The following is a 22,885-nucleotide window of genomic DNA, read 5'->3' as shown; positions in this document are numbered from 1 at the left end:
CTTGAGACTGCCAATTATCCTCTTACAATGTATTTTGTGACAGAATTGGATAGAACTCTATAAATTCTGAACAGGACAGGATATAGACAAACCATATTTCTATAAAAGATGCTCAAAATAGATTATCTGAAAAGAATGATGGATTTAAGTTAAAAGAAAAGTTCCTAACTCCAGTTCTTTGCTTTCCTATGTGACCTTGGATGAGTCATTTAACGTTTCCAGACTCTGAGTGACCGATCTCTGAAAGTGGCATAGCAATGTTCCTCTGACTGCTCACTCACCTCAGAGTTGTTCAGAGGATAAACTGTAAAAGAAATTGGTTTAAATGATTGTGTGCTACTTTTATGACCAAGTCAACATAGCTATGAAGCTATGTTTAAAAAAGTTATTTAAAAATTCAGATAAAAAAGTTTGTCACCTGCAAACTCCATATAAAAGTTATTAGGGTTTTAAAGTTTTTTTCTCTTGCTTTTATAGAAAACATATCACACATTGGTTCATATCAAACTCATGTCAATTTAATAAAAATCCCTGAATTCTTTTTTTTTTTTTCACATGGATTATTGCCAAGCCAGGTTACTTCGAGTTTTCAAACTGGAACTCTGAATTTTATTTTTTTTTCTTAATGCCTTTCATGCTTCCAGGACAAGGGTCACTAGCCAGGAGACTGGACTCTACTGTAAAATCTTAAAGACCTACCTGTTAGGTCTGGAAAGAAAATTGGACACCACACTCACCTCTCTTGAGTTTACTGGAACTCTCTTCAGGGAGGAAAGTGCAGTTTGCAGGGTGTCCTATTCCTCAATTCATTTCAGAGATTGTAATTACCAGTACCTTCCTCTCCTTTTCTTCTTTCCTTTTGTTTGATATCAAGGTCAAGTTTAGAGTAAATGAGAAGTAGGTCTATCTCTCTCTGTCTCACAGAAGATTGGGTTTAGTTTAATGGGAGAATATATGCTCATTCTCATTACAAGTGTGTAGACTCAGCCTTGCTGATATTTTCAAATAACATTTAATTATACAAGGACATGTTTGTTGTCTAATGGTGAGAGTAAATAGAAAAATAAAAAACCGTGACAGGGAATAAACCAAAATATTAAAAGTGGTTCTTGCTAGTTAGTGAGATTACAGGTGTTTTTTTTCTTTATAATTTACTATATTTTCTACAACAAGCATGTATTACTTTTACAATCCGGTGCTGGGTGAAAGAAAAGTTGATGTTTGTATTAGAAACAAAATTTCATGAATACAGTTTTTACTAGTGCCAACTCCGGAAGGGGGGACAAGGACCTTTTATTCTTTTCCCCTTCCATTTCGTGTGACATGTGGGAGGCTCTAAGGATAGATTTCATTGAGGAACAGGCACCTGGGGCAACAATCCAGGGAGATTGCATTACACTGTGACAAAATCTTTAGACATGCTTTTCTGTCTGGGCCATCAAACAGATGCAACAGGTGTAAATCCTCTTTCTTTTTTAAAGTAATTTTCAAGCAGACTTCTTACACGTTGAGATACATATTGATTATTTAAAAAACTCTCTGGCCTATTTCCAAATAGTATTAGGATTCTCCCTTTCACATGAATTCTCCGGTCTTTTATCTAAATTTAGGAAGTCACAGCAGTGATAGCTGACCACTGTGTTTGTTTATCTGCGTGTTTTTAATTCATCTCTATGCTCAGCATTTGGCCTGAGGCCTGATGTTTACTAAGTGCCAGCAGAACAAGGTAGAAGCAAGCCCTTATGCCAGCTGACTAGGGTACTCTTCTCCCTGCGGAAGAGTGCCTGGATAAAGGACAGAGAGCCCCTTAGAGACCTGGGCAGAAGGGGACCAAGTAGACTCTGCCATAACGTGGACAAATTGGGGAGGAGCGGGCAGAAGAGGGCTAGGGAATCGGGCTGGAATCTCCTCCACATTGTTACTGAACCGTGGAAGCTTTGTGCTTTGGACAGTGAATAGCAAAGACCATCATTAAAGCTCTGTGGCTCGTTGCTTTTTTTTGGACAGGGATTGGGTGGATTACAGATAGCTGTAAAGTCATGCTGAAATGTTTGAGAAAGGGTTGGGACAGGGCCTGGGCTGACAAAGTGACAAATATCAGAGTCAGTGGGCCCCACATCCACAAGAAATAGAGACAGGGACTTTGGCATACACTATGAATTACCAAAACAGGTGAGCAAAGCGAGGCGGGGCCAGCTCTTGGGAACAAAAAGCTCAGTGTGACTTCAGATAGACTCCCCTATTATTGGGTTTTAAACTCTGTAACCTTGTGACAGAGGTTAGGAATGACCTTTGGTTTTGAGTGTGGGGAAAGGCAGATGGGAGTCAAGTAGCTAAAGTTGTAGAGACATTTGGCCTAGAGAGGCTGAGTAAAGAGGTGAATGGTGTGGCTGGGTGCTAAGAGGCCTTGGCTGGCTGACCTGAAACAGTAAAGCAGGGCAGACCCTTTGAAGGCAAGCTAGAAAAACCTGCAATTTGCTGACATGCATGTAACTCCTGTTCCAAAATTCCTCTGCATATAGTAAAGCTGCAGAGATTCTTATGTCTTAAATTACTGGCTGGAGTGTGTGAGGATCCAGATGACTCCCTATGAAAGAGAACGTGAGGGAGACTGGAGTTCCTAAAACCAGAGTTTTGACAGGAGAACTACTTTTGTCCCTTGGTGTTGACAGAGAAGCAAGTTTCTAATTGAGGTGGAGGCTAAGACGCAGCACCTTTAATAGGCTTTAGGGAGTCGGCACCTTCACCCAAAGCAGTGACTCAAGTGGTAGGAATCTCACGTACTGTGAGAAACTTGAGAGAAATATGAATAGGGACTTCTGAGCCTCTCATATGTGGACAGTCTGGATAGCCCCATATTGAGGCTAGATGTGGTTTCCAAGGGATTCTTTACCCCTGGAGAGATTTAGACACAGCGTTGTTAAATTATCCTTATTCAAGGTTCTATTATATGCATCAGGAATCCTTTTGAGCTAAAGTCACCAAATAACCAGTTTGCTAGTTAAATCAATTCTGTGCTAGTCAAGCCGATTCTTTGAAATCAAAATCCTTGGTCTGGATCGCTGCCCTCCCTGGGCCCACTGTAAATCTGTCAACCTCCTTCTAGGTGTTCCTACCCACTATCTCCAGGTTACCTTTAAAAAACTGCTTCCGGCATGTTTTTCTCCAGTGGGATAAGCTTTGATGGGTTCCCATGGAGCATTGGGTCTCAAGATGTGGTTCTTGAACGAGCGGCATCAGCATCACCTGGAAATTTGTGAGAAACGTAAATTTGGGGGTCATACCCTAGACCTACTGAATTGGAAACGCTGATAGTGAGGCCCACAGATGTGTTTCAACAAACCCTGATGCATGCTGGAGTTTGCCATAGGGCTCTTCAACCTGGCCCTCAAAACATTCTCTCCTCTCCAGTCTTAGAACACTTGCCTCTTGTATTTGGCGCTTATTGATCCTGCCTTGTATTATGAGTTTTTTCTATGTTTATGTAATCTGATCGCACCTTCAGAATTGCAAACTCCTTGAGGTGCTGGTCTGTATGTTTTGTAGAATATTAACTTGTGAAATCATAAACCTAGAAAGGATCTGGAAAAACTCTATCGAATCTCTTCATTTTGCAAACCTTTGAACAGTACCATGTGCATAGTGGACATTCAATTAACAATTGCTGAATGAAATAACATGCCCACAGGGGCCATGCAAGTGAATTAAGACCGCTGAGACCTCAGTGTCATCACCTTAATTTAGCTTGTCCCTTCTGGCACCTTCAAAGGGTTTGTGAATGCCTGGGGAAAGCCTTGGAAGCCTTTGCTAGCTTTTCCCCCATGGTCCTTTGCCTGGGCTCTGGAATTTGCTTGCTGAACACAAGGCAGCACAGTGTTTTGAGATACAAATGGCAGAGCAGTTGGATTAAGAAGAAAATAAAAACAAAACCAAAATTGATGTTGTTTTCTTATTGCTGCTTTGAGATTCGGCATGAAGTATGAATCTGTCATACACAAGAAATAATATCTTGCCTGAATATCTGAAGCATAAACAAGAATTAATTGTAGCACACAATTGTTAATTATCAAGCTTTGGAGCATTCTACGAGCAGTTTCATGAATACCTACTCAGCTAAAGATCCCTTGTTCATTAGGATATGCTGACATTGACTATGAAGGCACTTTCCAGTTGTTGATTGGTTGCGTCTGCAAAGTCTAGAGGTCCAGGCCGCCACTGGTCATTGCACTGGTAAGGGATAGGCTGCCACAGCAGAAATGGAGCACAGTTGGCTTGTGAAACTACTCCTTCTCCATCTCATGAATGTTTATACCCAAAAGAGATCTTTGACTTCCAAGGATGGCTTTGTGGTGATTCTTCTAAATGAATTGGGCCATGGGTATGACAAACATTTGTGTGCGTGTGCCATTTTGTGGCAAGAAATAGATCGTAGTGGTGTGCTAAATACATAAATAACTTTTACATTGTATTTTTATTATCAGAGTTCAGTGCTTTAGGGCCATGTCAGAAGCTGTTGCTCTCAGAAGAATGGCAAAGACCTGAAAAATCTCTCCATTCTTTCCAGGGAGGACAAGGACACAAAAAATGTTTATAGCTCAGAGATGAGAAGTTCAAAAGGCAGTTCATTCACATAGGTTAAATTCATATACTAATGAAAAGGAGGGAAAATAGGAAAAAAGCTGCTTTTTCATTTTCTGTGCACAAGGCAGCAAAAAAAAAAAGAGCCTATCTTTTTACTGTAGGTCAGGTTCATTAAAACAAACTCACATGGACTTTCCTCATTATTTTTGTGGTTGTTGTACTGGGATTTGGTTTAAATAAGAGTGCTGCTACTTGTCCTCTAGAAAGTTTCAGGGTCATTATATTGATTGTAATTTCGCAACTGCAGGGCTGGTTTTCCTGATCTTCTTATTTTCAAGTCCTTCTTGTTTTCTTGTTTCTGCTGCCCTCCTCTCACCATGACTGCAGCTTGTTCACTGAGCCTTCTAAGCTCTCTGTGGCCAGACTTGACCTGGGAGAGGAGGCATTTTAGGAACTGTAACCCAACACTTCTATTCCTCAGCATCAAATTAGTTTGGCTTCTTGTCTGCCTTTGGCCTATGCCATTTTCGAGAACCATACCTGTCTCTTATTCCTTGGATTCAGTATCTACCTTGCACTGTATTTTTTGCACCTGGATTTTTGTCTTGTTACTCAGGACTGAGTTCCTGTCTAAGGCATTTGCCAGGTTTGTCCAAGTCCTCTAGGAACACATAAGACCCAACCTTACTCTTGCCACTTCTCTTTCTCAGCCACCAGCGTCCAGCCCTTGTACTGTAGGCTGACTGAGGCTCCACTGTCACAGATTAGGCTGTCTGATGCTGCCTGCTTGAATGTTGGGACACTCTTTGCTTCTGGATTCCTTGGCACCATGCTATGCTTTCATATTGAGTCAACTTCCGCTGTTTCATGTTTATCTCCTGATGCCAATTTCCTGGCTGCATTATTCACTCTTGTGTACTGGCATATTCTTCAGCGGCTTTGTTCTGCCTGCCAGACTGGACATCCTCCCAGCACCTGCAGCTGGGCCATCCTCCCTGGTGGCAGGTCTAGCTGTAGGTCCCAGCTTCTTCCATTATGACCTGCCCGGTTTAACAAATTCAACAAATGTAAAATATGTCCTTCAAATGTTTATGTTTCAAATACTGCAGTTTAGTCATTTTTACTCCAATTATGTTGTGTTACGTTTAAAGAATTATTCTTATACTTTTTTATTACTCCATGTGGATTGTGAAAATGGTTGCCTTTCCCTGTTTGCAGGTCTTTTAAATAATAAAATGGAAATGAACCTTGTTTTTAATGGAAATTCTGAAAAAAATTCTTTGGAGAAGAACTTTGTATTTAAGGGTACTATAATCTAATGAAATTGAGCCTATTTCTGTCCTGACGTCCAATGCAGGAACTCTGGGCCTAATTATTGTGGTTATTTATTGTCCTTAATCTTGATCTAGATATGTGGAGCTCAAGACCAGGCAAAAGCAGAGAAAATATATGTGTGCATGAGTGCGTGTGTGTGTGCATGTGTAGTATTGGGAGAGTGAAGGGTGAGTGAAGACAGAGGAAAGCAACTCTATCCATTAGACAAACGCAACAGGGATCCCTGTTCATAAGATAGCTATCAACAGTGTGACACTTACAGTGTGTCAGGCAGTGTGCTAAGCACTTGGCTTACTTCACTGAAGCCCTCTTAAATATGTGCTAATTTTGTTTTCACTTCACATGAAAGAAAACTGAGGTTTAGAGAGTTAATTAACTTACCTGAATCTACCTCGAAAATAATTGCTAGATGAGAGATTTGAACCCCTGCAGTGTGATTCCAAATTTGTATCGTCCAGATTATCTTGCTTTCCTGCTCTTCACTGTGATGTTTCCAGATTATTCTTGTACGATGAGAAAAGTAATAGATAATAGAGGAGGAAAAGAACTAATATTTACTAGTTATAATTGTCAAAAGATTTTTACATGTAGTGTCTGCTTAGTCCTCAGAAAAAGGTAAGGTAGTGGTATTATTGTCTTCATTTAACAGGGCAAAATAGAGGCTCAGAAACATTGAATGACTCCAAATTGTTGTGGGTAGCTGTAGTTTCTTCATTTGACAGTTGTTTACTGTTCCATTGTGAGAGTCTATCACATTGTCCTGACAATGGACCTTTGGATTTTTTCCTGGTTTTTCATATTGTAAATAGTGCTTCTATGAACAATTTCTTTGCATATTTATGTGCAGAAACTTCACATAACTTTTTCTCAGGTGTATACCTAAGAGTATTTGTTAATAAGTATTTAAGGCAATAAGTAAAAAAGAAGGCCATGCATGGAACAATGTTGAGAGTGTGTCGTGAACCAGTAATTTTGGCGAAACTAATTCTGTGAATCTGAGGTAAAAAAAATTCTGCAGACCTGAAGTCTCATTTTTTCTCCAGAAAACAATCACCTAATTTGGTGGCTTGTCTAGGGCAACAGAGTCATGGAGATGGGACTAAACCCAAGTTCCATAATTAATTTTAGAAGTTCCAAGGCCTGTCCCACTTCACATGAGCATTAGTCTCACCATTCTGCTTGGGTGGCCTGAGAACTACAAACTTCACAGATTCAGAGGCGAGATTGTACACCACTGAGTTGCAAGTCTGTTTTTGTAGAAGAGATTTGGTTTTGAGAAATTACTCAAGAGTGTTTATGTTGCTTCACCCAGGGGCCTGTGTGCTTCTAAGCTTGAAATGAAAAGAATGGCTTCGTGGTTTAGTTTTATGAAGGAACCAAAGCCATAGAGTTATGATCCAGTGCATATCACATTGAAGGATAACAATTTAAAGTCCAATAATTCTTGCGATTTATCTTCACCAGAGGATCTCAAAGAGTTTTATGAGAAATTATACACTAAGACTTTGGAAGAGTTATGTGCAATTTATGGTTAAAAAAAGGAAATGCTAAAGTTTTCTGGAGTGCTCCAAGGCTGTCATTAGAGAAGGCATGAAGAGAGCCCAGGATCATTGACTCTTTGGCTAGGAACCCTGGTAGGATTCGACGTGACCACATGATTCAGTGATTCTGAATGGCTTCAGCTGCTTAGAGTGGCAGTACTCCTTGTCCAGGGCCCTGCTGATTGGAGGAGGACATGGAGGAGCCAGCATGAATTGAATCCCCAGAACCTTTAAGAAACGATGACGTTGTGGGGATTGTATTCATACAGCTTTTGTAATGTATTCTCTTTCTGATTAGTTTTTCACCCTCTTTCAATTGGAATTTTAAGCACCATAATGATGTGAGCCAGCTGAAGTTTTTAAACAGCACAAATATAAATGGTTATCCTAAATTATACTTGAGAGAAACTCTACTTGAAGTATTTAAGTTAATAAATAAAGACACGAAATTGATATAGGCTATTTTAAGACCACATATGAAATACTATAAAACTTTGGTGATCTGTATGCTTTCTGGTGGCTGGCCACAGGATTTTTAATTGAATTACTACAGAAAATTTAGCACAAAATATTATCAGATTTAACCACCCACTGAGTGTGTTGTTATTGTTTTATTCGGCTAAACCAAAGGTTACAGCATCTTTTTTTCTGCACTGATTTTCAGCCCAGAGGGGTAAAGTTTTAAAATGAGATGATGAAATTTTAGAAGAGAGCAATAACTAAATAGAGGGATAATGCTCAAATATTTTCTTTAGAAAAATAAAACTATTTCATGACTCCTCTATATGTGCATTCCTGGCTTTTTAATAGTTAGCTTCTTTGGCGTTCACATTCTGAAACTTGTATCTAGTCTGAGGTTGAGACTGGAAGGAGAGTTGTTGGGGGACAGAGGTGCTCATGAAGAAGAGACCTGTCGGCAAGCCCAGAATCAAGAGTATCCACAATTCAAGCATATTGCCTTTTGGCCACATCCTCCTAAAAGCTCAAAATGCAGGTGGGAAGGCAGCATGATTGGAGAATTCAACCCAGCAAATAATCATTCAGAGTCTGTACATTCTTCATTTGGTCATAGTAAGTGGTTAGAAATGCCCCTTTTAATGTGTTCCGAGTCAGTGTGTCTCACCTTGTGACTGAGATCATCTACTTCCGTGGTTCTTAAAGTGCAGTCTCCACACCAGCAACGTCACTCAGGAACTTGTTAGAAATGTATATTCTTATTTGCTTATCCAGACCTACTGATCGGAAACACTAGGGAGAGGGCCCGGAAGTCTGTGTTTTAGAAGTCCTCCATGTATTTCTCATGCCTGCTAAAGTTAGAAAACAACTGATTTAAATTACGTTGATCAGTGTACGTTTTTCGGTAACCGTATCAAAGAGCTACTTTCCCACTGTCTGATTCATAATAAATGTTAATAAGTAAATGACTCTCAATAAATGTTACTGTGAAAATGAAAATATACTTAATTTGTAAAGCAGCAGTCTGCGATGTTTGCTGTCATATTTTAGTCTCTTTTTCACTGTGTATTCAGGAATGAGTAGTTGCCCTCACAGTTTATTCATTTTCTTTCCCTTCGAGACTAGCTCTTCAGCTTTTCATTTAATATGAAAGGTCGTCTTCAAAGAAAATTGTTGTCTGATGCCTCAGTTATTTAATTCTCTAGAGGGTCACTGAGAAGCAAAGTTGGTTCATGCCAATCATTTCTTTCCCATTTTTAAAGAGGGATAGTCAGTCCACTGTCAATAATGATTAGTGAAATTTTTCTCTAGTTTCTTCTGCAGGACTAACCAGAAGTTCAGTGGCTAAGATTTGTTGTTTTTGGACTTCTAAGTTGGCTTTGAGTCTGCTTAGGCAGCAAATTCATGCAAGGGCTTTAATACTTTCAGCTTTGCTTCAAGTAATATGTGAAAATGGAGAGAAAAATCAATCACAAAGCACGTTGAAGTGCAACAGATTTATGGAGACAAGTGGGCTCAGATTGTGACATGTGAATTCATATGTATTATACACCCAATAATTTCTGATATGTGCAATCCAGGGGAATCATGACTTCAGCTTCAGTGAGATTCATGTGGTACAAATCTCTTTTGCATCTTGTCAGGCAAACAAACTCTGTGGGTTGAACAGCATCCCTGCATATAAAGGCATCCAGCCCTTCCTTGGAGAGAGATTCCTCAGGTAGGACAGTGAAAGGGCGAGTCAGGGCCTGGAGTTGGGTGTGTGTCCTATGGGAATGTGTGTGTCCTATGGGAAGGAGACAGCCAATTTCAGGTAAAAACTTGCAATCCAGGGATCACTGAGATTTTAGGGAGGCTCCACATGGAGCCGGGAAGGGACATAGGGATGGTCAAGGGGTGCTGAGAGTCTGCCAGGAAGATAGAGAAGTATGGTAGGGGCAGGAGGGAAGGGGGGCTTCAGGGAGCCAGAAACCTAAATAACTGTAGGTCCTCCTTAGGTAGCATTCCTTGGGATGCTAGTGGGGACATGGGTGGGAGAATGCTTCTAGTATGGGATTGTGTGGAGTAGTGCTAACCACTACCTGAGCAGCACTTTTTTTGTCTGAGTGAAGGCAGCTACTGACATTACAGGCTCTGGACTGGTACCTGGATTTGTAGCTGAGTCCTGGCCAGTGCTACTCAGCTTTGTCCCCCAAACTTCAGTGTGTTTGTTCATTCAGAGAAAGGGGAGAATTGGCTTCTAGATCCCAGGCCCTGAGAGATAGCCTGTAAAGACCTGCATTTTGAAATCCACAGACAACGAACACCTTCCTGGTGCCAAGTGCCATGGAGACACTAGGGATCAAGTGGTGAGCAAGAGTTCCTGCCCTCAGGGAGCACCAAGCCTAGTGAAGGACATGAGTACCTAAACAGCTTATTATAATTCGATGGGATGATTTTTGAATCAATTCTTTTTTTGCCTGAGGAAATCATCCAGGTCTTTTTAGAAGAGGTGATATATAGCTAGGCCAGGCAGTGAAGAGGAGCAGGGGCATTGCAGGCAAAAGGAAGTGTTTAAAGAAGTATGATGCCCTCGGGAAATGGCAAGTGGTCTGTTTTTGCAGCAGTGTAAGATATCTGAGAGTAAGTGGTGGACTTGAAGTTGGACAGTTGATGTGGAGTCAGATCATAAAAGATTTGTATCTTGCTGGGGGAATAAGAAACAGAGCTTTAAACGGAGAGTGACACATCAGATTTGTTTTAGAAAGATCATTCTAGCTCCTTTGGGGAGGGTGGATTAGAGGAAGTAGAGTGTTGTCAAAGTACAGTTGAGGCATGATGAGGGCCTGACTTGGTCATTGCCAAGGTGGTAGAGAAGCCAAACTGACTTTTAGAGGCTTGAATTTGCCCACCTGACTTCTCTTTTTCAGTCCTATCCTCACCTCTTTGGGGGCTGCTATGGCTCCTGCTTCTCTAGGTCCTGCATCCATAGGTGCTTCTGATAGAGGGGACAGATGGAACTTGAGCCTAATTCTCTCATTTATTACATGAGCTTGTTTCTCTCCCAAAGATTTTACCAAACTTTCCTAACAGTGTGTAACTGAAGCCAATTGCATCTTACTATATTAGTAAATTCTGTCTTTAGATACTATCTTTTGTGACAAGTAACAGTCTTTGCGCTTGACATGTAGTTTAAGTGGCTTGCATCAAATGCATTAGTTCATTCTTGGAACTTTTATTGACATTTACTATGTAAAGGCACTACTGGCTTCACTGAAGGGTAACTTAAAAAGTACTTGGCATCCTCTTGCAGAATGTATCAACTCTGCTTTATTCTTTACAGCCACAAACCAAGGGATTTTCTAAAAGCATTTGGTTGATTGATTCATTCATTTACTCATCCATCTATGAATCCATCATTCAACCAGTATTTGTTAAGCATCTACTGTGTGAAGGCAAAGTAATAACATGAGAAACACATTAGGGGTGGAAAAGAAAATAGAATGGAGAGTTCTAGAGGGACCTCAGAGATCTCAGAAAGCCCCGTATATAAAAATAACCTCAAGGCTCTAAGCAACTTAATCTCTAATACTAGGGTCACTTCTATTATTAAGGAGCATCTTGGGTTAGGAAGTGAGGTTTTAGCTTCTTAGATAACCTATCCTACCTCTGCTTCCATGTTCCTCTTGTAGTTACTTGAAACTTTTGATCACTGGAATGTGCACTGTGGAACTGTATGCACCAGGCCACAGTAATTTCAAGAAATGAATAATAAGTATTTTCCATTATCTATCTACAGGATTTTCTCCTCAGTCAAGAAGGAACTAAATAGTATGCTTTCCTAAGCAGATGTGATGGAAAATACTCAGTCCACTCCTGAATATTTAGATCTGTTTGAAAATTGACCATTTCAGACTTTGGCTACTAGTGGTTTGTGTAAATGACTCAGGGTCATCAGAGACCATGTTAGAAGTACTGCATACCCAGGCATATTTTGATCTCTTCTTTCTTTAAAGCCCTTCTCTCAACTGAAAAAGCCCTTTCTTATTCTATAGTCTTCTACTCTTTTGTGGAAAGAGTACTTGCTGGGAGTTAGGTGACTTGGTTTTTAATCCCAGCTCTGCTGCTAACTAGTTATATCACTTTAGGCCCGGGATTGGCAAACTAAAGACTGCTGTCAAATCTGGCCCACCATTTGTTTTTGTACATAAAGTTTTATTGGAACCCAGCCATGATTATTTTTTTACTTATTATCTTGGATGATTTTGTGCCACAATGCAGAGATGAGTATTTGTCACAGGATTGTATGGCCCACAGAGCCTAAAATATTTAGTATCTGGCCCTTTACAGAAAAATTTTCCAAGCCAGCATTAGGCAGGTCATTATCTTAATTGAGCCTCAACTTCCCTATCTACGAATTTTGGGAACTGGATTAGGTTGTCACTAGGGCCCACATCCTTGTTAGCATTCTAATATTCTATATAACTCTTTCTATGGAGCAGCTTTATCTCCTGTCATTGTACACTGAGATATAAACCTATTCATATTTTCACTCACTTGTTCAATTTATTGAGCTTCTAGTACTAGCAAGCCACTATAGAAAACTAACAAGTCTAAGAATGTCCCTGCCCTTGAGAAGCGTATAATCTGGTTAGAAAACATAATTACGAGGTTTAGAACTTAAATTATAAGATAATAAAAGATAACATAGCAAATTGAGTGATACTGATTAAATACTGTTCCTGCCCAGGAATTCATGTGAGGTTTGGCAGGAGGAACTCCATTGTCCATGGAAAAATTACTTCAGTGACTTTTTCTCTCCTTTTAGGAAATCTGAGACCTCTCAGGCCAAGAAGATCACCTTGAGGACTCTATTCTAAAGGCCATTGAACTTCTTTGGGTAAGTCCAGAGGGGAGCTCTGAGATCAATAGAGCTGTTGTGTTTATGACTGCTGAGGATAAATCATTGGAAAGAGTCAAGGTACTAACTGCCTCCTTTAGCATCTGACTCCTGGTTCTTTTGTGGTGAGCTCCTTGTTCCTGCAAAGCTGGCTGGGGTCAGCATAGGGGGTCAAAAAAAAAAACCCTCAGTAAGAGAGGTTGGGAATCTCTGCTCTCCATCCCAAAACATGTCACCGATGGCTTGAACATACCACCAGATACTCAAGATACAGAGAATAGATTCCACCTATGGGAGAGTGACCTTGTGAAGAGAAGTTTGGAGTCATCATCAGAGCCATTGGAGGGGACATTTGAAAGTCATGTGGGTATCATTTCACAAGATCTTGTCATGCCTCCAGTCCAGAGGAGAAAGTTAGATCCAATCCCCAAAAAACATAGACCTCTTAGGAAGGCTGTAAGGACGATGAGAACAAGAAAGAGCAAGAGGAAGGAGAAAGTGGAGACCTGCTGCCCCCGGATTCTTCCACCACCTGTGGTACCACCACAAAGTGAAGAAGATGAGGTGGTAGATACAAAGCTAACGGTGCTCAGTGCCCAGGAAGATGAATGGTGACCTTCTCAATGAGGTAGGGGTGAGGGTAGCAAAAATCTGAGTTTGCCATATTTCCATACCAAAAATAATGACGACTTTTCACCCGGAGTGAGAGGAGTTGGGGGCAAGGAGCTTGAGAAACAAACTGGGATCTTCAGGCCCAGATAGAGCATGAAGGAACTGGCTCAGGGGGTCATGTTCATTCTACAGATGTGCATTGGCAGTGACAGCTTTTAATTTCTTTCTTCTACTTGCAAGACAGATCACAGAGTCTGCCCAATGAGGGTGCCTGTGTGATGCATCAGGAATGTCAGATCCAACCCTGTGAGCTCTCAGTGTCCCAGGAACTGGGGCCCTTTTCTCCTGCAGTGACGTCTGTGGTATCATCACCACTCTGCTTCGGTCGTTTCCTAAGCTGTGTTTGCCAGACCTTCTCAAGGTCTAGGAAGCAGAAAGCCTCCCAGAAGAGAGGGCCCAAAACAGGATGAGGCAGGAGGTGATGGTAAGGCTTTGAGACCTGGCCTGCTGAGGGGTCTGGGCGAAAATAGAGTGCAGCCTCATTAAAGCCTTTAGCAAGTTGAAGTAGACATAGGTTTCCCTTGCGTTTAGTTTTATAGTTTTCTCTATGTGGTTTTCCTGTTAGTTGAGTTCTTGTCTGTCAAGAGATAGCTGTTTTTATGCTGAGATCCTCAAGCCTAAAGAGGTAGTAAAAGCAAAGTTACTTCGAAGCTTTTGACACTGTGTCTGGTAGTGGTATTGCTTCTTACTGCTTCCCATCAGGCTGAAGTGGGATTCGTTCTGGAGCAGCGGTTCCCAAAATGCATGTGTATTTCACTCATGTATTCAGTTGGCTTAATTTTCGCTAACTTCTCTGAGGATGGAAGCCATACAATTTCATCATTTTGAGTAAAATCTCCTAATATCGACCACCAAGTGGACACTTCTCCTGTTCAACTCCTCTCATTGACTTTTACCTTTAGCTAGGGATTCATTTTGCATTCTTGATGTTCAATACTTTGTTGAAATTCTGCCATTCCTGCTTGATTTGGCTATGCCTCAGGGGTGGTGGTTGCTGCTGTTCTTGGACAGGATGCTGCTATCGCCTCCCTCATCTCTAAGCATTCTTTGGATTTCTTTTGGTCACTTGTTACTAACATGCCTGGATCTTCCTTCTCAAGTTTGCCTCTGGTGTTCTCTAGCCGTCTGTATTGAAAATGTTGTCATACAAGGTAGTGTTACTTTCTCCTCATTCTTTAGCCAGACTCTCACAGAATCCTGAGTTCTTAGAATCCTAAAGAAAATAAGCATCTTAAAAAAGTTCAAGATCATTTCGTTTCCCTCTTGTCCTGGCATGCTAGGTTAATCCTCTTCCCAGGATATAAAATAAGAATTTAAATTAATCTTATACCCTCCTATGATGGAGCAGATTTAAGAAGAGTTTGAAAGTCTCCCTGTAGCTTTAATTACTTATTTCTTGCTTGTTCCAGTTTCCAGTTCATATAAGAATAATAAATAAAAGTACAACTATAAATAAACGTGCAGGGTGCCTGCAGAGGGAAGCTGTATACTGTATTTTCTTTCTTCCTCAGGACTGACCCTGATGGTTCATACACTAGAATTGGAGAAGATGACTAGTGTGCTTGCTTGTTCTTTTCTCGTCCAAAACAGGGCTTTGTACTGTTGGAAGAATGTAGTTGGAAAGGGAATACAATGAGTTGCAAGAGCAGTGGCAAAGATCCATAAGGCTGCCTTGGTGGTAACTGGGAAAAACTGACCCGGAAGAAGTCTCGTGGTGTGGTGAGGATCTCAAATTAGAATTAGCAATTTTGCAAACTGTCGTACTCAGTGCTCGGAGTAAAATGGGTCACCTTTCTAAAATCAGTCATGCTTTGATACCTACAGGTGTTTAAAAAGTGGTTGATTTCTTGATTTAGAGAGTGTGGAGTTTTAATAGAGCTAATTGACCATGGGCTCAAGCTATTATATGACATTTCAAATTATCTAAACTATATTTACGTACATATTTTCTCAATTTAATACAAGAAACATCCTCCCAGGCAAAGCATAATGTACGTAAAGTCCTGAGTCATAGAGCCTGTTATGAAAAGCTCAAAGGAGGGTAGATATAAGTGTTGCTTTTAATACTTTATTATTGTTATTTTTTCTTATCATAAGATGATTCAGGATGAGCTGTTCTATCACAGAAAAACTATTAGAGCCTAGTTAGCCATATCCCCAACCCCAACTAAAATACTGATTTTCACGTAAAGCTAATTTATGCCAATTTAGAGTACAGATTTCAGATAAAGAAAGATCTGTGCAAGCACTTAGTTTTGAAACTCTTTTCCTTATATGTCTTGACCCCTTGCTTGCAAATAGAAGAAAAGATGTCCCATCTCCTCTGATGCATTTATAAATGAGAAAGTCTGTATTCTCAGGTTTCAGATTTTGTGGTGTTGTCTTTATGGTTTGAATTATTAAACAGGATTTATGGCTTTTTTAAGTCATTTTTGTAAAATATATTTAGAAAATAGTACAGCTGTATCAAAGTAAAGGAAAATTAAAAATTGAAACCACTGCTATTGATGAGAGATAAAGCTTAGGAGTCATATTTTAAAATTGTTTCCTCACAAGGCAGATAAACAGATATTGTAAATATGTTGTAAACAGAAATAATTGACAAGTATAAAGATGATCATGTTTAATGTATTTACTTCCCTTTTTTAATGGGAACTCAAAGAATTATGTAGGTGGCAGGCGTACGCATTGCCACAGGTTGATTAAGCTGAGATTAAGCAGGTCAATTAAAGTTTTCCAGTGATTTTCCCAAGATCACTCATGAAATCTGATAGGGAATCATAATACAAGTTCTTTAAACAGATGACTTAAACACTTTTCTTGGTTTTATCTTCTAAATGTGATAGCTTTTGCTCGGGTCCTTGTCCTGACTGTCCATACTGAAACACTTCCTGCTGGCTATTTTCCTTGTGTCACTTTGTCCTTGCATTACTGTCCAAATTCCAACTAGTGTCATCTTTACTCATTTGGAAAATTTTAACATGGAAAAACTCTGGCTATTGGAAAATTATACAAGGAACCAATAGAGAGGGTTTACTTATTAACTAAGTTTTGACAGAAAAAGTAGAAATTATCTAGTCCTGCCCTCTTATTTTTCAGAGGAACCTGAAAGAAAGAAATTAAGTAGCTCTCTCAAGATAACGTAGCTGGTTAGTGGCAAAACTAAAACAAATAATAGCTACCATTAGATTTAGTATCATGTTTTTACACATCTATAATTTTCAAGCAATTTGCATACGGTTGATATTCATATTGTCACTTTACAGATGAGTTTAAGTTCATAAAAGTCCCAAGACTCCCTAAGTCCTAGTGCAGAATCCAAACCCAGCTCTGTTAGTCTCAGAAGCCTATGCTTGTTACATTCTCTCTCTCAGTATAATAATGTTATAAAATCTCTTTGTTTCCAATCTAACTCTGTAATGTCAAGAACAGGCAATTTCTCTTATTTGCCAAAATTTAGATTTTAACCTTAATACATTTACAACAAAAATGGTCCTATAAAAAGAGTCCAATTAAAAAGACTATTTCTTCCAGGTAGAACTTCTGTATTGGGAAGTAAATAATGAAATCGTTAACCTGAACATCACGATAAAAAAAAATTGCAGTGTAATATAAACAAAGTTTTAATCATTACAACCAATTAAACCAAGACAATTGCTTAACTGAAAAGTGATCAAAAAAAAAAAAGGGGACAGCACATAATCAAAGCTAGGCCCTCGACTTGACAGGGTCACAATACAAAGCCCAGCAAAGATAAATTAGGTTGCATAGAAAGCTAATAGACTTGAGAGGGTTTCTAAACCGTTTTCAGGTGAATGGTTTGGGACTCGGGTAGCACAGAGACAGGCTCCTCTACATTAGTCAGTGACCCTTGAAATAAGTGAGTGTCCTCCCACTAATGAACTCCAGGCTTTAAATAGGAAATTTGAATTTTCTCACGCTTCGAAACATTTTTTTCATTCTGATTTGACAAGGCCTCTTTCAAGACAAAAGAAAAGAACAACAAAACTGGAAGATCCAACCACTGGACTGTGTGTTCAAGGAAGGTTGTTCTTCATTTTTTCAAATTCAAGACATGAGGACAGTGTTGTACACGGGACATCAGACTGGTGCAGATGTCTTGAGCTATTTTCTGTCAGCTATGAAGAATTGCAGCACAGCTCCTATTAGGGAACATTTGTGATGGACTCTCAGACACAGGGTTACCACCCTCCTGGTTCATAGTGCTAGAAGAAGTAGATCTTTGCCTGGGATCCTTGCTCCCCCCCACCTTGTGCCTTCCGAGTCAGTCCTGCAGTTGGTGAGAGGCCCAAGGAAGGCTATTTTAACAGAGGTTTAAATAGTCTACATGGAGAGAAAACCTCAAAACAGATTAAAAGAATCTTCAAGCAAGTTACATAACTTTAAATGAATTCAAAATTCTGGGATTTTACTACAAATTATTTTTTTAATTGAATTCATGATAGTTTACATCAATGTGAAATTTCAGTTGTACATTATTTCTTGACTGTCACCACATTAGTGCCCCTTCAGCCCTTGTGCCCACTCTCCACCCCCCCTCCCCCGGTAACCACTGAACTGTTTTCTTTGTCCATGCGTTTGTTCATATTCCACATATGAGTGAAATTATCTGGTGTTTGTCTTTCTCAGGCTGACTTGTTTCACTTAGCATAATTGCCTTCAGGTCCATCCATGTTGTTGCAAATGGGATGATTTTGTCTTTCTTATGGCTGAGTAGTATTTTGTTGTGTATATGCACCACATATTGTTTATCCAATCCTCAGTCAGTTGATGGGCACTTGGATTGTTTCCATGTCTTGGCTATTGTGAATAGTGCCGACATGAACATGGAGGGGAATGTTACTTTGGATTGTTGATTTCAAGTTGTTTGGGTAGATACCCACTAGTGGGATAGCTGGGTCATATGGTAGTTCTATTTTTAGTTTTTTGAGGAATCTCCATACTGTTTTCCATAGTGGCTGCACCCAGTGTGCATTCCCACCAGCAGTGTATGAGGGTTCCCTTTTCTCCACACCCTCTCCAACATTTGTTTTTAGTCTTGGTGATTATAGCCATTTTAAGGTGGTATCTTAGTGTAGTTCTAATTTGCATTTCCCTGATGATTAGTGATGTTGAATATCTTTTCATGTGTTTAATGACCATCTGTATATCTTCTTTGGAAAAATGTCTATTCATATCCTCTATAGCCCATGTTTTGATCGGGCTGTTGTTTTTATTGTTCATTTGTGTGAGTTCCTTATATATAATGGAGATTAACCCCTTGTCAGATAGATGATTTGCAAATATTTTCTCCCAGTTGGTGAGTTGTATCTTTGTTTTGATCCTAATTTCTTTTGTCTTGCAGAAGCTCTTTAGTCTGATGAAGTCCCACTTGTTTGTTTTTTCTTTTGTTTTCCTTATCTGAGAATACATGGTATTTGAAAAGATCCTTTTAAGTTCGATTTTAAAGAGTGTACTACCTATATTATCTTCCAGGAATTTTATGGTTTCAGGACTTATCTTTAAGTCTTTGATCCATTTTGAGTTTATTGATCCATTTTGTGTGTGGCATGAGATTATGGCTACTTTCATTCTTTTGCATGTGGCTGTCGAGCTTTCCCAACACCATTTATTGAAGAGACTGTCTTTTCTCCATTGTATATTCTTGGCACCTTTGTCAGAGATTAGCTGTCCATAGAAATGCAGTTTTATTTCTGGGCTTTCAGTTCTGTTCCATTGATCTGTGTGCTTGGTTTTGTACCAGTACCATGCTGTTTTGATCACTATGACTTTGTAGTAAATTTTGAAGTCAGGGATTGTGATGCCTCCAGCTTTGTTCTTTTTTCTCAGTATTGCTTTTGCAATTTGGGGTCTTTAATTGCCCCATATGAATTTTAGGATTCTTTGTTCTATTTCTGTGAAGAACATCATTTGGATTCTGATTGGGATTACATTGAATCTGTAGATTGCTTTGGATAGTATAGACATTTTAACTATGTTTATTCTTCCAATCCATGTGCATGGAATCTCTTTCCATCTCTTTATGTCATTATCCATTTCTTTCAGTAATGACTTATAGTTTTCATTATATAAGTCCTTCACCTCCTTGGTTAAATTTATTCCTAGGTACTTTATTCTTTTAGTGATTGTAAATGGAATTGTATTCTTGAGTTGTCTTTCTGCAAGTTCGTTATTAGAGTATAGAAATGCAACTGATTTTTGTAAGTTGATTTTGTAGCCTGCAACTTTACTGTAGTTGTTAATTATTTCTATTAGTTTTCCAACAGATTTTTTCTGGGTTTTCTATATATAAGATCATGTCATCTGCAAACAGCAAGAGTTTTACTTCTTCACTCCCTATTTGGATTTCTTTTATTCATTTCTGTTGCCTAATTGTTCTGGCCAAAACTTCCAGTACTGTGTTGAATAAGAGTGGTGATAGTGGGCATCCCTGTCTTGTTCCTGTTCTCAGGGGGATGGCATTCAGTTTTTGCCCATTGAGTGTGATGTTGGCTGCGGGTTTGTCATATATGGCCTTTATTATGTTGAAGTACTTTCCTTCTATCCCCATTTTGTTAAGAGTTTTTATCATAAATGGCTGTTGGATCTTGTCAAATACTTTCTCTGCATCTGTTGAGATGATCATGTAGTTTTTATTCCTCAGTTGTTTGATGTGGTGTATCACATTGATTGATTTGTGGATGTTGAACCATCCCTGTGTCTCTGGTATAAATCCCACTTGATCATGATGTATGATCCATTTGATGTATTGCTGTATTTGGGTACCAATATTTTGTTGAGGATTTTTGCATCTACGTTCATCAGTGATATTGGCCTATAGTTTTCCTTTTTTGTGTTGTCCTTGTCAGGCTTTGGTATCAGAGTGATGTTGGCCTTGTAAAATGTATTAGAAAGTGTCCCATCTTCCCTAATTTTTGGGAATAACTTGAGAAGGATAGGTATTAAATCCTCTCTGAAAGTTTGATAGAATTCCCCAGGGAAGCCATCTGGTCCTGAGGTTTTATTCTTTGGGATGCTTTTGATTACTGTTTCAATCTCTTACCTTGTAAATGGTCTATTTAGATTGTCTGCTTCTTCTTGATTCAGCTTTGGGAGGTTCTAAGAGTCTAAGAATTTATATCCATTTCCTCTAGATTATCCATTTTGTTGACATATAGTTTTTCATAATATTCTCTTATAATCCATTGTATTTCTGTGGTATTCATTGTTATTTCTCCTCTTTCATTTCTAATTTTGTTTATCTGAGCTTTCTCTCTTTTTTTCTTTGTAAATCTTGCTAGGGGTTTGTCAATCTTATTTATCTTCTCAAAGAACCAGCTCTTTGTTTCATTGATCCTCTCTACTGCCTTTTTTGTTTCAATAACATTTATTTCTGCTCTGATTTTTATTATTTCTCTCCTTCTGCTGACCTTGGGCTTTGTTTGTTCTTTTTCTAATTCAATTAGGTGTAATTTGAAGTTGCTTATTTGGGATTTTTCTTGTTTGTTAAGGCAATGAATTTCCCTCTTACTGCAGCTTTTGCTGTGTCCCATGTGAGTTGGCATGGTTTGTTTTCATTTGTCTCCAGATACTTTTTGATTTCCCCTTTAATTTCTTCAATGATCCACTGCTTGTTCAATAGCATGTTGTTCAGTCTCCATATCTTTTCCCTTTCTCAGCTTTTTTCTTGTAATTAATTTATAGCTTTATAGTATTGAGATCAGAAAAGATGCTTGTTATTGTTTCAATTTTCTTAAATTTGTTGAGGCTTGCCTTGTTTCCCAACATATGGTCTATCCTTGAGAATGTTCTGTGCTCACTTGAGAAGAATGTGTATTCTGCTGTTTTTGGATGGAGTGTTCTATATATGTCTATTAAGTCCAACCAGTCCAGCTTTTCATTTAATTCCACTGTTTCCTTGTTGATTTTCTGTCTGGATGATCTATCCATTGATGTGAGTGGAGTGTTGAGGTCTCCTACTATTATTCTGTTATTATTAATATCTTCCTTTAGGTTTGTTAATAGTTGCTTTATGAACTTTGGTGCTCCTGTGTTGGGTGCATAGATATTTATAAGTGTTATTTCTTCTTGTTTGAGTGTCCCTTTGATCATTATATACTGCCCCTTTTTGTCTCTCTTTACTTGTCTTATCTTGAAGTCTACTTTGTCTCATATAAGTATTGAAACTCCTGCTTTCTTTTGTTTGCCATTAGCTTGGAGTATTGTCTTCCTTCCCTTCACTCTGGGCCTGTTTCTCACATTGGAACTGAGATGTGTTTCCTGGAGGCAGCGTATTGTTTGGTCTTGTTCTTTAATCCATTTCTCCACTCTGTTTCTTTTTATTGGAGAATTCAGTTCGTTTACATTTAGGGTGATTATTGATATATGAGGGCTTAGTGCTACCATTTTATCATTCATTTTCCAGTTCTTCTGCATTTGCCTTGTTTCTCATCCTGTGTGTTTTCATCTACCCATTGAATTATGTAGTTTTTAATGATGTGTTTCTTTGTTTTCTCCTTATTTATTATTTGTGTTTCTGTTCTGCTTTTTTGTTTAGTGGTTACCATGAAATTTGTATTCAGAATCTCATGTATAGTAGCCCATTTTCTGATGGCCTCTTATTTCCTTAGTCTAAACTGATTCAGTCCCTATCCTCCTCTGTTCCTAAATTGTTTTTCTCACATCTTATTCCATCTTGTGTTGTGATTTTGTGGTTTAAATGACAAGATTATCTTTGTTTTTGGTATTTTCCTTCCCTTCATCTTTAATGCTATACTTGAGTATTTGCTATCCTCTTCTGATTCTGTTTACCTATTTATATCCTTACTCCATGCTTTGTAACCCCTTTCTCCCTGTTTTTTTTTTTTTTTTTTTTTCAGGTATGAGGGCCTTCTTGAGGATTTCTTGTTTGGGGGGGGAGTGTCTCGTGGCTACGAACTCCATTAGCTTTTGTTTGTCTGGGAAAGTTTTTATTTCTCTATCATATCTGAAGGATATTTTTACTGCATAGAGTATTCTTGGCTGAAAATTCTTGTCTTTCAAAGATTTGAATATGTCGTTCCATTCTCTCCTAGCCTGCAAGGTTTCTGCAGAGAAATCTGCTGAAAGCCTGATAGGGGTTCCTTTGTAGGTTATTTTCTTCTGCCTCGCTTCCCTGAGTATTCTTTCTTTGTCATTCATTTTTGCGAGTTTTACTACTGTATGCCTTGCAATAGATCTTTTTGTATTGACATATCTAGGAGATCTGGAAGTCTCTTCCACATGGATATCCACATCTTTACCTAGGTTTGGGAAGTTCTCTGTTGTTATTTCTTTGAACACGCTTTCTGCTCCATTCTCCTTCTCTTCTCTTTCTTGAATACCTATAATTCTTATGTTGCATTTCCTGATTGGGTTGGATATTTCTTGGAGACTTTCTTCA

The 22,885-nt window shown here is 39.0% G+C and overlaps 1 long non-coding RNA gene across 2 annotated transcripts in view; it reads left to right on the top strand.

Moving 5' to 3' along the window:
- LOC123286091 (uncharacterized) overlaps positions 1–22,885 on the top strand; it is a 169,384-nt gene that overhangs the window by 61,976 nt on the left and 84,523 nt on the right. For both annotated transcript variants that reach the window (XR_006528328.2, XR_011503158.1), the window contains exon 3: positions 12,721–12,792. This is a non-coding gene — a long non-coding RNA (uncharacterized lncRNA). The remainder of the gene's footprint in view (positions 1–12,720; positions 12,793–22,885) is intronic.

The sequence above is a fragment of the Equus asinus genome, chromosome 5 (assembly GCF_041296235.1).
Source record: "Equus asinus isolate D_3611 breed Donkey chromosome 5, EquAss-T2T_v2, whole genome shotgun sequence".
Classification (NCBI taxonomy): domain Eukaryota; kingdom Metazoa; phylum Chordata; class Mammalia; order Perissodactyla; family Equidae; genus Equus; species Equus asinus.
Note: the sequence above shows the minus strand (reverse complement) of the source record. Positions and strands in the feature narration are given on the sequence as shown.